The sequence below is a fragment of the Pundamilia nyererei genome, unplaced genomic scaffold, assembly GCF_000239375.1.
Source record: "Pundamilia nyererei isolate P.nyererei 1_Seehausen unplaced genomic scaffold, PunNye1.0 scaffold00124, whole genome shotgun sequence".
Taxonomy (NCBI): Eukaryota; Metazoa; Chordata; class Actinopteri; order Cichliformes; family Cichlidae; genus Pundamilia; species Pundamilia nyererei.
Window position 1 is genome coordinate 1,145,561 of NW_005187525.1, and position 12,424 is coordinate 1,157,984.

Here is a 12,424-nt window from a genome sequence, read left to right on the forward strand (position 1 = left end):
GCCCAGCTGCCCGCAGTTCAGTCAGCAGCCCAGCTGCCCGCAGTTCAGTCAGCCACTCCACCACCTGTTACAACTTCGCTACCTGAAGCTCAGTTGCCACCAGTTCAGCAGCCTACCCACTCGTTCATTCAGCCTCCATCTTCACTGTCTAATTCTAAGCAGGGAACACACTTCACCACAATATCTCCTGGTTCTCTTAAGCTGGCCATGTCAGAGACAGTTGCTCCCTCTAGGGCCTCCCCAGAGGCTGGGTGTCAGTCACCAGCCAACTCTGGACCCCTAGAGGTCAAGACGCCAGCGCCAGCAGCCTCACTGGAGAACTCACCAGAACAGTCTCGGCTCTCAGCACCCCCTGAGAGTTCAAGTGAGTTCATCCGTCCGCCTCCGTCCTCTGCTGAGTGTATTGGGGAACACTTTCAGCCCTCTGAGGACTGCATCCCACTGTTGCTGCCTGAGTCTAGCCACTGTGCTGCTCAGTCCCAGCCAGTGTCCACACTGGCAGAGGTCTCCGTACCGGCTGCTTCAGTGTCTGTTTCCACTGGAGGGCCCGAGGAGCCCGTCCAGTCTCAAGCCACGTTAGCTGGGGGTTCAGGTGAACCCAGCCAGCGTCCTGCCTCGTCGGCTGGAGGGCCTGAGGAGCCCATCCTGCCTCAAGTTTCGTCTGCTGGGGGTTTGGGAGAACCCAGCCAGCCTCAAGTGTCGTCAGCTGGGGTTCGGGAGAACCCAGCCAACCTCAAGTGTCGTCAGCTGGGGGTTCGGGAGAACCCAGCCAGCCTCGAGTGTCGTCAGCTGGAGGGCCCGAGTCGCCCGTCCAGCCTCGAGTGTCGTCTGCTGGAGGGCCCGAGACGCCTGTCCAGCTTCAAGCCAAGTCAGCTGGTGGGTCTGAGGAGCCCACCCAGCACCACGCCTCGTCTGCTGGGGGTTCTGGAGGACCCAGCAAGCACATCCTCACATCTGCTGACGGTCCGGGGAAGTTTGTTCAGCCACCACCTGCTGAATCATCCCCTGTGACTTCTACACCGTTGCCTGCATCCACATCACCTCCTGCAGCATCACCTACTGTAGCATCACCGCCTGCAGCATCACCACTGTCAGGTTCCGCAGCCGTCCCCCTGCCGTCAGGTTCCGCAGCCGTGCCTTCATCCACGCCTGGTCCTGCCTCCGTGACGCCATCTTCGTCCTCGTCTGGTCCTGCTTCGTCTTCGTCCTCATCTGGTCCTGCCTCGTCTGGTCCTGCCTCGTCTGGTCCTGCGGTTGCCACACCGCCGTCAGAGCCAACCCGACGCGTTCCGCCTTGCCTCTGCCGGCCGTTTTCCGGGCCTCTAAGTTGGCATCATGGCCTTCGGGGACAGCCTCCGGAAAAAGTTTGTCGCCGCCGCTGGCATCGTGGCCGACCTCCGGACCTGCTCAGTGGCCGCCACTGCCTTCCAAGTGGTCGGCCTCCTGATTGGTTTTGCCTGCAGCGCCGCCGTTGCCATGTGCACGGTCGGTCCCCAGAACTGTTTGCCCGTCGCCGCCGTTGCCGTGTGCACGGCCGGCCCCCAGAACTGTCTTGGTCTTTGTGTTGTCGACCCCCGGGTCAACCCCCTGAACTTTTCTCGGACTCTTGTTGAACTCTAATTTGGTTTTGTTTTTGATCTGTTTTCCTGTGTTCTTGAACTGTTTTCTTTTGTATTTGGACTCTTGTGCTCCTTGTTTTTTGTTTTTGTTTGTTTATTATTTTTATATGGCTCCTCTCACTCGCCGTGACATAGTCAGGGTCAGTGTCACAAGCTTAAAGCCATACTTGGACCCAACAGAGGTTGCACAGATAGTCCAGCTCCTCCAGGATTGCACATCAATACATGGCATTGTCGGCTTTGCTGTGTCTCCCAGCACAGTCTCTAGAATTACTGAAGGTTATTTTAACATCCATGTAGATACTGATGTCCTTAACATGGCATTTAATTTATAATTAGATTAAGTTGGGTTCTCTCAAAATGTAAAAGAACCCTCCCTCAAGATTTTCAAACTCTAGATTTATTCCTTAATCCTTTGTGCAGTTGTGGCTCAGTCCACGTGTGGGTTTTTGTGGGTTTTTGTGGGGTTTTTTTTAATTTTACAGCATTGACAGGAAGAGGGAGCAGACAGCCCCTCCTTCTAGAGTGGGTGTTGGGTGTATCTTGGCAGTAGCCAACTAGGTGTTGTCTCCACAGTCAGCCTGGTATCATGCGGGTCAGCAGAGCAGTTACTCCATTACAGTGTGGTACCTGGATCTTGCGGGATCCCTTTGTGTCAGTCTTGTGTCTTTCAGACTGATAGCTCCTCTGCTTCTTAGGGTTGGCCTTCATTTCTGGCAGGGTGCTGACCTGGTGGGCATGTGCTTAAGGTATTGGACTGCACCGTCTCCCCATGCGCTGTTTTACATATGGAATATGTAAATGAGCGGACAGATAGTCTTGATGTGATAGAAAGCATGCTGTTATTTTGCAACCTTGGTTCTCTGAGTGAGAAACTCTCTCCCCAACTTTAAGGACACTTGGAAACACGTCCCAATGACACTATCAGCGATTTCATGTCTGCACAGCTGTTTTATAGTTAAGCTGTGAGGTGTGGCAGTACTGTCTTCAAGAATTTTATACAACCTGACTAATGGGGGGTCATTCTCCTGTACATGCGGGATATGTAACAGAGCAGAAGAGAACCGAGGTTACACAGTAACCGTTCATATCCTGGTTTCTCAGATTCGTTTTGTGTCTTGTGTGAGTTTTTGGTTGTTCTACTTTTGTGTTTACAAGCTACAGTATTAAAGCTGCTGTATTAGTTGATTTTTTTTTTTTGGTCTCCAAGTCCTGCATTTGGGTCCTGTCTAGAATTCATCTTAAAATCCTTTTGTTCACTAATAAATGCCCTGTCATGGTGCTCGGTTGGCGACCCAGTGCTTTGAGATTTGTTCTGATTTGATGTTTGATTTTTTTCATTTCATTCATTCTCTATTAGTGTTCAGGTTTTGTTCTCAGGGTCTCTAGGTCTTAGGCTTTCTTCCTCTGTCTACTTATCCCTGTCCAGGTGCTTTCTCTGTGCTCTGTTTCGTGTCTCTGTGTCTGTGGACTTCCTGTTTTACTTTGAAGGTCTGTGTCTTTTGTCTCGTCGCGTTAATTAGGATCAGCTGTGCCTCCCTCCTGTTTGCCATTCCTTGTTTCCATGTGTGTATACAGTGCGTGGTTGCCTGTGTTTCCTGGTGTCTCTCTTCGTATCTCTGTTCATCATCCCGTGTTCTTCCCTGCATGTTATGGTTTCAGGTTTGTTCTCTAGTTTTCCCAGTTCAGATCTTTTCTTAGTTCTGTCCTCACCATCCTCGCTTTTGTTTGTTTTCACCTCGTGTTAATAAAGCTTACTTGCATCATCAGCCAGTGCCTGCATTTTGGGCCCTTCTTAATAACTCCACACGGCTTGCCCTGCGAACCTTGACATGCCCCTTATTGAATACTTAGATCAGCTGATGAGTAGGTGTTCATAGTTCAATGTACCAGACTTGCTGCTACAGGTAATTAGACTTTTACCATTGCAGCTCTGAAACAGAACAACATGTCCTTTAAATATGCTATAAATAAACATTTTTCTTTTCTTTTTAAAATTTATTTGTTCTTTTTTCTTTCTTTTTTCTTTGTTCAGTTTTTTATTAAAATCATATAATACACTATAATAAACATGACTTGTGCATAATCATTTATGATAAAACACATACGTCAGAGTAGAAACCGCTTCCTAGTCTATTAGTCTTTGTTCTGATGCGTCCGTATCTTTTGCCTGATGGCAGCAGTTTGAAGAGATTATGAGCAGGGTATCAGGAGCCTCCACATATCTATAGTATAATACTCACCATATCTTTTTGTTGTGCTTCCAGTCAGGTCTTCAGGATGGTAGCATGGTATGTGGGCGTGTCTGAGGACAGCAGCAGCAGTGAACAGCAGTCATGGAGATGGAAGGTACTGCTGAGCCAGCCTTTGTGGATGTGGACCAGGGCCTGACTTTAGCCTGTGTCGCCTTCCTCTGCTTACTGCTGATGGCCATGATCATCCGCTGTGCCAAGGTCATAATGGACCCATATAGTGCGATTCCTACCTCCACATGGGAGGAACAGCACTTGGATGACTAACAAACTGAAACACATATATACATATACAAGGGGGTAGTGGTGGTTTTTCATTTCACTAAATGACAGTGTGTGTGTTTTTTTTTCTTCTCTAAAATGTTGAAGCTCCAGAACACATGTACTGCTGTACAATCGAAAATTGTATGAAATCCAGACATAAACATGGAATTTACACATCAGCAAAGATTGAAGGAAGTGCTGCTGTTTGAAAAACCATTGTTGGAGTGACACTAATACAACCGATACAATAACCTTGGCTTTTGTGCCTAGGGATGTCTTCCAGAGCCTGAATTCTTGTTTGTGTAATAAACACTATTAGTATTTACAAGTGGACAAAACACTTGACTGACCGCACATTTCCCTTTACAACATTACAGACTGGTGAAAAAAAGCAGACGATGATATAAAGAAGAGGACCCTTTCACAAAAGTGGAAACAAAGAAAAATACCATATAGTGATAACACATAACTTAAGCAATGTTTAAGAATAATCTAAAGTATCATTTTAGTTTATTGCAAGTTTTATTTCTTGGTGTTTTATTTACAATTCTGGAATGCTGACAAATATGATGGAACGTCTGAAGATATTGGAACAGATTAAATCAAAGTCATCATTTGATGACTGATAATTACATGTAGTCATCAACCACAGTTTATTACAGTTGTCCAAAATATTGTTTTTCCCTGTTTTTGGAACTTTGGTAGAAATTAGCAGTGGATAATCATGAAGCCATGAGGTTAACCTCATGGACACCTGATTGATTTTTTGATTAAAAAAAAGCCTAAAATATAGAGATTTGCCATTACTTTGGAGATAATAATAATAATAATAACAATAATAATAATAATAATAATACATTTTATTTATAGGCACCTTTCAGACCCTCAAGGTCACCTTACAATGACACGTGAACAATAGCATAAAAACATAAAAAAAATATGTATATATAGTAAACATGGGAAATAAAATTTAGACATAAACAGTCATAAAGGCAAGTATAAAAACTGAGCAGGTAAACATGGACTAAGACAGATCAGGTGTATGCAATTCTAAATAGATGAGTTTTGAGATGTGATTTAAAAGTGGTGAGACAGTGTGTGGTCTACAACTAAAGGCTCTGAAGAGAAATGAAGACAGAAAAAACTAAACAACAGCAGTGTTTGATGGGTTATTTAAGTTGGGCCATGGGATGGTGTGCTACCTGGTCCCCAACAGCAAAGGACAAGACACTGAAAACTGACCAAATTTCAGTCAAGAGATCACATGATGTGATGCAGCCACGAGGTTAGCCATTAACCCTCTGCGGCCCAGGGCATAATTTGCCGTTTTTTAATACTTTTGATCGTACTTTTATATTTATTTCACCTTAAAAAACTATTTGTCTTGCCTTGTTTGCTATAATTTTTTAGCACAACCTCTCATCAATTTTTCATTTTGCCATTCTGCATTAACACAACTGATCTAAAATCACACATAAAACATAAAATCAGAGTCGGAAAAAAGTCACAAACATGTTTAGCGAATCATTTTCATACTTTTAAATGCAAATATAAATCGCACATTTTTAAAACGTATGCACAAATTTTGCCAACAGCAAAGTAACATGCTGTTTGCCTAAAAATGCAGCCAATTTCTCAGGCGCTTTTGTACATCCCTTTAAAACTACTAAATTAAAGAACAATCTGGTTTCACGATAAGATGCCACACAAATTTGACCATTTTTGCCGCTCCAACAAATATTTTCTGCCCACAACAAGACAGAGGAACAGTCCTAGGTCTAAAAACTGACAACAGGTGTATCACTCCTCCTGTTTCCACCTGGAGACAGCGTTTACAATCTGCCTTCATTAGTGGCTTCATTGTTTTGAAAACAAACAAATGACTACACTACACATTAACTACATAAGACAACAATACACACAAACTACACACTCCTAAAACGCTAAATGTGAAAATACGCTATCTCCCTCGCTCGCTCGCTCTCTCTTGCCTGATGTCACTCCCAAAACTTTCCCGTCTTCCTGCCAAATGCCTTGTTTTGCCATATAATTCCAGGGAACGAATACCTAAATAATCATATTTTTGACTACAGGCCCAAAGTTTCTAAGTAAAAAATTAAATTAAATTTTGATTAATTACATGGCAGGTCATGGTTTTAACAAACCTTTTGACCTTTTAGTAAAGTTGTGTTGGTCCCAGGTCTCATTATTACTATTGAAATGATGGCCTACAAAACTAACTGCAAAAATACAAAGTTGTGTTAAGAACATTAGCCATGATCTCTGTTATGTGCTGACAGTATATCGTATGATGTGATTTTGACATATGACGTAATGTTATTTTGGCCATCCACAGTAGAAGTTAAACAAATGCAACAGCCCCAGTTACTTAAATATTCAATGCTGTCATCACAAAAGAAAAGGTTAGACCAGCATACTTTAAAATGATTCATTTCTGGACAGAGACAATGGCACTTAACTGATTAAACAAGTTTACTAATAATTTCAAGTACTAGTCAGAACTTAATAACGGACAACAAGATAACATATGAGTGGTTACCAGGCTCTACAGAAAACAAACTGCATTACTGGACCTGTAGGGTCCAAGGGTTTTAAGGTTTTCACCAATACTAACAGATAAATTGCAGCAATTTCAGTCTTTTAAATATGACCCTTGCAAGTTGCCAGACTCATGGAGATGAAAAGCCAAATCACCAGAGTGCCCCTTTATATCACTTATTACACAAATACAACATAACGAGGCCTTTGAATATTACTTTCGCTGTCAGCCACATGTGAAAATTTTATATGTTTTTTTAAATAACTCTGACTTGACAGAATTATAGCTTGTTTTTGATGTAGTGTCTGTGAGGATAAATGCTCAAACAATCTGTAGCCTTTACAACAGCAGTCTTGCTTGATTATGTGCTAATGCATGTTGATGCATAGGATTTCCTCTCCTGGTGGTGAAAGGAATGCACACACCGTGTCCATGCAAAGATAAACTCCAAAGCAGAGATTGAATGTTGTCAAATGTGTCCCGGTTTAGGGCAGTATAGCACTGACACCTTTGCCTGTCTCAGCTACTAGTTTAAAATAAGCTGGGTGTTCTTGTTGCATATGTCTGACTTATATTTGTGCGTAGACTGCATTTATCATGTATGAAATGTAAGATGCATGTTATGAAGTGCCTATGCTCATAATAAACAACAGAGGAGCCATTTAATACAGAGTTCTAGATCAGCTCCTCAAATCCTTTAAAGTCCTTGGACAACTTTTCATTCGGGTTTCAAAATTGTATAGTGTCTTTCTCCACAGACAGCCATGCTCCATCTACCAGAAAACATATCCATACTCTGATACATGCATCAGAGAGCAACCTGGGGGTGGTATCTTGCCCAAAGGTATTTGACATGCAGCCTGGAGCCTCCAGGGACTGAACCACTAACCGTCCAATCAGTAGATGACCTGCTCTACCTTGTATCCCAGAGTCTGTGGGCTACACTCTATAGGCATTAACTACTCGTAGAACTGGTCATCTACCACTGAGGGGTAAGTGTCCAGCTACTACAGTATGTATGTCCAAATATCTTTGGGCAAGATACTGAAGCCGAGTTGCCCTTAATGCATTCATGTGAATGTGTGCGTGCCTTCTAGCAACTACCAAGAAACAAACAGATAGGCAACAAACTAAAAGACAAACACAGATGATCACTGAAAGGATCAGGTGATGCTGCAACATTTTGTGACAACCAATTGGATATTTACTTCATTTCAGTTCAATGTTATTTATATAGCGCTAAATCACAACAACAATTGCCTCAAGATGTCACGAAGTGGGATGGACTCAAGCGCAGAAAAGGCAGCTAGAATACAGTTCCGTTTATTACTATACAACACCAGGTGCAAATATATACAAGTGAGAGGACGGGGGGAATCCAGGGCACAGGGAAATCCGGGAAAGGAGCTCTTCACACATGAGGGACTTCACAAAAAACACAGCACATCAGCAGCCCGCACACCAAGGGTTCCAGGGAAACGGAATTCCTGTTTACAGACAACAAGTGATTAATCCAAAGGGTCAGCGACACGAAAAGGAAATAAGAGACTAGTACTCCGGAGCTTACTACTGAGGTTACTCAATAGTCCAGCAACGAGATGTTTCCAACCACTGCCTTAAGTAGTGGATGAATTTAGGCGATGAGCCACAGGTGTGTGATTAACTTCAGGTGCGAGGGCCAGGGGCGGGAGCCCGCAATGAGCTCCGCCCCGGCGAGACACGGCAAGCGTGAGAGAGGTAGATGTAAACAAGAAACATATGTAGCCAACCAGAGTCAGCCGGGCAGACACGGGGACCATGACACAAGGTGCTTTATATTGTAAGGTAAAGGTCCTGCAATAATACAAAGAAAACAGATGAAAGCCCAAGGATCATATGACCTCCATGAGCAAGAGTTTTGGTGATAGTGAGAAGGAAAAAAACTCCCTTTTAACAGGAAGAAACCTCCAGCAGAACCAGGCTCAGGGAGGGTTATCTGCCACGACTAGTTGGGGGTAAGGGGAGGAAGACAGGAAAAAGACACATGTCGAAGACAGCCCGAGATAACATCAAATAATTGAATGCAGAGAGGCCTATTAACACATAGTAAGTGAGAAACGTGACTGAAGAAGACACATTCAATGCATCATGGGAATCCCCCAGCAGCTTACATCTATTGCAGCATAACTAAGGGAGGATTCAGGGTCACCTGATCCAAACAAAACTAAATGCTTTATCAAAAAGGAAAGCTTTAAGCCTAAAGCTTTCCTTTAGGGAAGACAGAATCGGGAGCGTCTGTCTCCCGATTCCAAACTATCAGCTGGTTCCAGAAGAAGAGAGGCCTGAAAACTGAAGGCTTAATATGTGCGTTGAAGGACATGTCCTGGTCAAAAATGACTCCAAGGTTCCTCACAGCGTTACTGGAGGCTGAGGTAATGCCATCCAGAGTAAGAATCTGCTTAGATACCATATTTCTAAGGTTTTTATGGCCGAGCACAATAACCACAGTTTTAACTAAATTTAGAAGCATAAAATTAGAGATAATCCAGGTCTTTGAGTCTTTAAGACATTACTGCAGTTTAACTACTTGGTGTGTGTTATCGGACTTCAAGTTCAACCTACAACAGGAGCTGCTAGTGATCTTCTACGCTGCCATCATCCAGTCTATCCTGTGCCCACTAATCACTGTCTAATTGGGCTCAGCTACGAAGCAGGACAGGACCAGACTGCAATGGAGAATCAGGTCTGCAGAGAGGATTATCGGTACTGATCTTCCCTCCATCCAAGACCTGTACAGGTCCAGTGTTTGGAAACAGGCAGAAAACATCTCTGCAGACCCCTCACATCCCCGAAAAACTATTCCAACTGCTGCTTTCAGGCAGGTGTTGTTTACAAAAACCACAGAGACAGTTTCTTCCCTCAGGCTGTCACTCGGAAGGACACCGTGAAATAACGCACTGCTATATCATTCAGGTTGTATACCCATATGCACAATGAACTACACAGTTTTTCATTTACAAGCTATACAAACTTGTTTGTATAGTATCTTAAGACTTTCTGCAATTTTTTTTCTTACTTTTTATCTGTGAGCTGGAGTCAAAACTTGGAGTGTTCACAAAGAGCAGAAAAATGTTATACAAGAACCAGAGCAGTGAGTGACGTGATTTAAAGTGAAATAAAATAAAATAAAAAGTATTATAGCAATAAAACTGTATTTTTCAAGGGTGAGAAGCTGTTATCCAAAAGTTGACCAAAATGACATTTTGTTGACGACAAAATGTATAAAGACTTCAAGACTTCAGCCAATAGAGAAACACATGAAGGAGGAAAATGATCTGATGGAGACTGGAGAAGATCAGCCAGATGGACAACATGTGTCGCAGCTGAAGTGCCAGAAACCAGGAAGCTCCACCATGAAGGGAAGGAGAATCCCAGCACAGCTTGAGACGTGCAGGCAGGGAGATTCAAACAACAGCAGCAGACCAGCATCCAACTGTAATAGTATTAGTAAAAATGTACAAATGAAAGATTCTTTCACAGATCAATAAAAATGTACATGGGCCAATAAAACTCTGAGCTGAGGGGCTGTTGGGTTGGACAGCGAATTAATATTAACATTAATTATTAACATCTACACCATCACAATGAGTCATTTTCAGCAGTATAACATGTTGCATCAGCGCACAGGGCAAACTTTTCTTTACTGCAGCAACCACATACAAGCAATACAGACACAGACTCACTCATTCACTAACACTTACACAGGCAGAAACACATGCACAAAAATACACACATGGACACACACAGGAGACACAAGTATACCTTATTTTATTTGACATTACTGCACATTTGATATGCCATGTAAATACACTGAAAGGGTTAGTTTTTAGTTGTTGTATGCAGTTGAACTATTAAACATTGGTTTCCATTTGAGAAATTGCATTATTATTATTAGTAGTAGTAGTAGTATTAATTCCGATCAATTACTCACAAACACACCTCTCTAACTAACCATCCTCTGAGATTTCAGAAGACGTATGTTATTATTGGGAAATGACATGTTAAACGCTCCCTAACTGCTGGTATTTTTCACCTTTTCGGTGGCTCCGTAATGTGCTTACAGTCTCCTTGCAAGCTCGTGATGATCCTCAGAATTACCTCAGATCCAGTTCACATAAAAAGAAAATTCCTGTGTCTTGTAGACAGCTTTCACAGAAACAGGGTCTTCTTTTTCTTTGGTTATGTGATATTCTCAAGAACTTCTTATAGACTTCAGAAGGCACAGACAGGTCCACTCCTGTCTCATTATGACTGGAGAACAGGTGGAATCTGTCTCCACTTTCAGGTTTCTGGGTACCCATATATCAGCCGCTCTCACCTGGATGCACTACACTCACCCTGAGTCCATCAACAGCTGCACTTCCTCCGTGTCCTCGGGAAGAATGACCTTGACCAGAAGCTGCTGCTGGCCTTCTACTGCTCCTCAGTGGAGAGCACACTGTCCTGCTGCCTGGATGTCTAAGGGGCCAAAGCTGAGAACAGGAAGACTCAAATTCTGTTATGCAAAGATTAGTTTCCCTGTGTCGAGGTAAGTGAAATGCAGGGAGGGATTTCCTTGCCAGGATGATGGAGGATGCATCAAGACATTCCAGTCTGGATTACAGCATTTGTCACTGGCCTCTGTATGGCGCCAAAGAGCCTTATGTAATTTGCTAATTATTTTTAATTAATTTAAACTTTCATGAATACCTGGACCCTATCAATGTTGCACAAGTAGTCCAACAAAATGCCTCCAGCAGCCCACTGGTGTGACCAAACAATGAGAAAGACATTTCATGAGGGTGGCCCGAGGGCCCCGTGCCCTCTACTGGCCCTGTGTGCACTGCCCAACACCACAGAGTCTCATTGAGATTTGCCATAGAATTTGAGAATTGACAGGTCCAACATTGGGTCCTAGGTTCCTCTCGGTGCAGTAGCCAGGACAGGTCATCCTCTAACACTCAGAAAATCACATTTCAGATTTTGCTTCAAGTTAATTCATTAATTAATTAAACAAAAGAAAATGAAAGAAAGAAAACAGAACGAGGTTGTAGGCTTTATGTGGTCAGATTTTGTTTAATATCTCCACCCAAACTGATTTCCAGGTCAACATGTGATGTCACACAACATCATGTGGCTGGGACTGGACCAAAGACCTGGACTGAATTAGCTTTCAAACCGAGTGGATTTCTGCTACGTGTCTATCAGCATGTTTCCCTCAGCAGCTCTTTTTCATGTATTTTTTCTATATTTTTCTATATATACTTAAAAAAAAACACATTTTCTAGTTCTGTCAAAGGGCAAAACCCCATTTCCATAGAGACTGTGTCAGCTCCCAAACAGACAAAAAACAAACTAAAAACCAGCACGGCACACCGTGTTCACTGTTCATAATCATAAACTACACCTTTATTGGTGCTATTTCCAAGCACATTGTGCGCTGTCGGTCCTGCGTGCTACACAACAACATTCAATATTTAGTATTTACTGCTGTTTACACTTAGCTAGATTAACGTGATGGTGCTGTGTTTAGTATGTTGCTCTGTTTTTTTGTTTGTTTTCTATTCTTTTTCTCTCAACAGGGGATCCAGGAGATTTTTTTCTCTTCTTTCTCTTTTTAAGTGCCCTTTCTCACTGTCCCTCTCCCCTTCTGGTTTTCTTTTCCTTCCTCTTTCTTTCTCCCTTTCCTATCCCTCAGTCATGTCTGTCCC